The 4,592-nt window shown below is 37.0% G+C and overlaps 1 long non-coding RNA gene across 1 annotated transcript; it reads right to left on the reverse strand.

Annotated features, from left to right (window-relative positions):
• Positions 1-2,973: 2,973 nt before the first annotated feature.
• LOC127098580 (uncharacterized) lies at positions 2,974-4,346 on the reverse strand. The gene is made up of 3 exons (XR_007793386.1): positions 4,188-4,346; positions 3,923-4,075; positions 2,974-3,821 (listed from the first exon to the last, which is right to left on the reverse strand). It is a non-coding gene; the product is annotated as an uncharacterized LOC127098580 (long non-coding RNA).
• Positions 4,347-4,592: the final 246 nt, after the last annotated feature.

Genomic DNA, 4,592 nt, shown 5'->3' on the forward strand with positions numbered 1-4,592 from the left:
CGATTTAGGAAAAAAGGGGTATCCCGGTGGACTGAAAACCCGAAAGGGCGGTCCAGGCAAAAGTTAGGGATAAAAAAAATGGTAGCTCGCTAAGTTGAAAACCTGAAAGGGCGACTTAGGCAAAAAGGAGCGTCCCGGTGGATTGAAAACCCGAAAGGGCGATCCAGGCAAAATTTAGGGGCACAAGGCATAAACTGCATCAGTTGTTACTGATTAACACCGAAGAATCTGAGGCGGAAGATCAATCCAGTTACTCCTTTTAGAAGCAAGGTTTTGGGAGAATCATATCTATTAGGGATGTTAGTGGTCACTGAATTCAACGTAAACCTTTCCTTATTGCCATTTTCCAAAAGATTGTAACATTCTATGGAGCTACGCCATTTGTGTGCTACCATTCTTGAATAAAATACAAGTTTTGCCTGTTAATCATTGTTAATTGTGTTTTTCTATGTCTTTCTTTGTTATGCAAAGTGTCATTTATTTGTTAATAATGAAGTTTTGAAACTTGAAAAAGAATTTGAAAATTAGTGAAAAGAACAAAATTACTTTGATATATGTGAAAATCAAGAGAAAATCATTTGTTTTCCCGAAAGTCTCAAGGTTGCATAAATATTCCTGGATCACCAACAAAATCTCCATGGAACACAACTTATTAATCCTCCGGAAGGATGGACCTTTGGTTATTTAACTGTGAATCATGATGGATTCTCCTCTAGATACACCTGTTAATTGTACGGGTTTTGAGTTATTGGTGTTGAGGAATTAGAATCCCTGTAAACAGCCCATACAAACTCCCAGTATGCCTATTGTCAGCATTGCATATCATGATCATTCATATATCATGCATAAAACAAAAATCAAGTCATGCATGGTTCAAAGTGTACTCCGTGCCCATGTGTGTAACCCCTTCATTCCCGTTGTTGATTATTATCCCTTGACCCAAAGACCAGTTGTCACTAGTATCATTTCAGAAGTTCAAATCGTCGTTGGCATCACTGTCAGTCTGTTTGTAAGTACAATTGTAATTGGTATCTGAATTTTTGGTTGTCACCAACATCAGTCAAAGTCCAATTGTTGTTGGCACCAATCTCTTAAAAGCTGGTTGTAATCCCTTGCTTACAGTCAAAGTCCAATTGTTATTGGCACCTATCTGTTAAGAGTTGGTTGTAATCCATTACTTACGGTTAAAAGTCCAATTGTTTGTTTGGCACGTACAGAGAGTTTAATTACCATGTCTTTCATGATGGTTCCGTGAAAGTCATGTATGACTCATAATCTTGAGGAATTCCCAGAAGCTTGGAGGTTTTTCGTGGTTGAAAAACTCCAATGATGTTGGTTTTGTTTGATTTCTTTGTAAAGAATTATCATAGCCTTTTGCACAGGTGATCTACTTATAAGAAGACTCCTGCTTATCTTTGTTTTGCATAATTTCCCTATTAAGAATCTCCAAAATCTTTGATTGGATGAATTTCTTGTGAGAAATCTCCAGAATTGTCAGAAGTATTCTAAAGTGTCAGGTCACGTTTGAACCTGTTATTAAATTCTTTGACTTTCTCCAGAATCATCAGGTCATGTCTGAACCTGTCATGTTGATGGAACTTTCTTTGTACGCTTTCCAGTATTGTCAGGTCATGTTTGAATCTGTTTATGGAACATTTTTGATATCCCCCAACATTGTTAGGTCATGTCTGAGCCTGCTGTCAGAATCGTTCTTGGTATTCCCCAGCATTGTTAGGTCATGTATGAACCCGTTGCTGTTGAGCCTTTATTCCAGTATTACCAGGTCATGTCTGAACTTGTTTTGAAGAATCTTTTTCTTTGATTATTCCAGTGTTGTCAGGTCATGTATGAACCTGTTGCTGAACCTTTTGTTCCGACGTTGTCAAGTCATGTATGAACTTGTTGTGGAAATTTTCTCAAAATATTCAAGTTGTAGTAAGTCATGTGTGAACTTACTGTCAAAATATCTGGTGTTCTAAGTGTCATTTGTCAACTTTCACTTTGATTACTCCCCAGTGTGTGTCTGACTCTCCAGCAGGATTGTTATCCCCAGTGAGTTGGATGTGCATTGTTTGTCTATTTCCTTGTGGGCCATCAGAGTTCCCCACAGATTGGTTTGTCTGTTATAACATCTCATGCTAAAAGTTCACCGTGTCCCTAACAGACAAATTCAAAAATAAAGAATCCTACATCCATGCATATCATATCATAACATTTGCCTTTTTCAGGATCAAAATCTGGGTCTTCATAGTATTTAACCATCCCCCACTGCGATCCGATGAAAAGTGTTGTTTCATTTTCCTCTGGTGGAGGATGTTTAAATAGGGGCAATTGTCACACCCCGATTTTGGTTATTATTTAATGGTTCATTCAAGATTTGTCATAGGTTTTTCTTTCACACTTCATTCACGGATTTTTGCTTTGACTTTAAGTCAGCTAAAAGTTATGGTCATAGTTGATTCGAAGTCATATCATTTGCAAAGCATGTTCATGTCATTTCAATACAAATGCATTCACTACAATATCAAATTCATGACCAAGATCCCATTCGAGTAGCATTACACGACATTCCATTGTTCATTACATGAGAGGGTGCAATTTGGAAACTTTGACTATTTGTTGACCTTGGTCAACAATTGACTTTTAGGTCAACCGGTTGGCCAAAGTCAACCACCCATTTCCAAACCTAAGTCTCAAACTATCATTCATGATTCATTTCATTTCCTCTTTTCAATGCCATTCAAACCGTATAAAAGGAAATGAGATTTCACTATTTTCATAGAATTTAATAACTCTCCATACATTCAAAATCACATCATAATTCAACCATAATCTAATCCCAAATAATCCCAAGTCACAATTACATGTGGGATCCTATTACATAAACCATTTCATTTCAATACAAAAACCATTGTTTGAACCAATTTCCAAACTTTCCATTTCATATATAAACCATACAAATACATACACCCTTACAACAAAAATTACATATATTACATTTTTACATTTTTCCAATTAACAAGGTTCATTTCAAATTTCACAACAAAATTCCATAATAGTTCAACTTGATATGATAGCCAAACTCCTAGCTCATTAGCAACAATTCCAAGATAGGAAGATTCCGAGCATCCATGAGCGAAAGGTGCGTCTCCAAATGTGATCACGATCCAAACTCCTTGACCAATACCTTGCCACAAAACCAACGGTTCAGAATTGTTATGACTTGTTTTCTGCAATGTAAAAAAGAGAACCAATTGCTAACGCACAAACAAACACGTCCTTCACGTGCGGCCAATCAATAAACATTCACAATTCAGTTTTCATTCACTATTCACCTTGACAAATCAATTTAAACCTAACATTCAGTCGTCACCATCCATCTAATATTAACCTAGCATCTTTCACCTAACTGACATGGCAGCAAAACCAAACAAACAAATGGACAGTAGCCCATGGCAAAGAAAAGCATAAGTATTATAGAACGAATGACACGGTAAAAAGGCAAAGCATGCTACCATCTTAAACCAACCTTAACCTGCAAAATTTTCATAACAGAAAAACAAGAAATTTCTAACCGTAATACCCTTTCCTAATCTGCTAAAACCTGCCTTGATGTGAATGTTGAGAATATCCTAGACGAGGTTCATTCGTCTAGTTTTGAAAATTCAGATGAGAATCCCGTTCAGTTTCTTGATGCTGAGAAAACGGTTGTCACAGGCACTGCTACTAGAAATGCATATACAAGCAGAACAAAGTTTGAATCGTCACAAAGGATGAGTATAACTCCAACTTCAAAGGAAATCGTTGGTTCGTCTGCCAAGCTGCTAAATAATTCAGTGTCACCAAAATTTTACCAACACTACAAACATAATGAAGAACAGTTTTGGAAAATACAACAAAATTACACTCTTTCAACACTTACCCTAATCCCTTTTCCACCATTGATGTTGGGTTTGTGCCATGTAGCAACGCTACTTCATGTGCAAGATAGGTGAACCTCCATGTTGCAAGCTATTATCCAACAATCTTTCCATGGGCGCATGACTTAAAAAGGACTAGCCAGAGGCATTGCAGCCTATCATACAGTCAAACAAGGCATTAAACATATGTTAACTAGTTCATACAAAAAAATAATGCATCAAACCTATGTAAAGAACCATATAAGGCCAATAAGAACATGGTCCAACCTTAGGCATTTCAGGCCATCGAGGCCAACCAAGTTCAAGCATCTGCTAAATTTACTGTTGTTCAGGACCAAGAAGAAATAATATACTTCAAGAATTTACTGGCCAATTTTCCTGCCAAATGCAATGCCGCTGCAAACATCAGTGACATATCTCCTCATTTGTGCTTTACATGTCTACTTCATTTGGCAAATGAGAATGGATTGAGACTTCAAGGCTTTCCCAACTTGGATAATCTTTCAATATTCCTTCCACATGATGCTGATCCTGAACTCTTAAGTGGAACCGTCTAGATAATATACTTCTCTATTCTGCAGTTTAGGATTTAGAAAATACTTTGATGGAGATTGTAACAAGCTGATTTTGGCTATGGATGGTTGTTCAAGTCTCCTCTCATCAAGTAATTGT

This window comes from Lathyrus oleraceus, chromosome 6 (genome assembly GCF_024323335.1).
Source record: "Lathyrus oleraceus cultivar Zhongwan6 chromosome 6, CAAS_Psat_ZW6_1.0, whole genome shotgun sequence".
Taxonomy (NCBI): domain Eukaryota; kingdom Viridiplantae; phylum Streptophyta; class Magnoliopsida; order Fabales; family Fabaceae; genus Lathyrus; species Lathyrus oleraceus.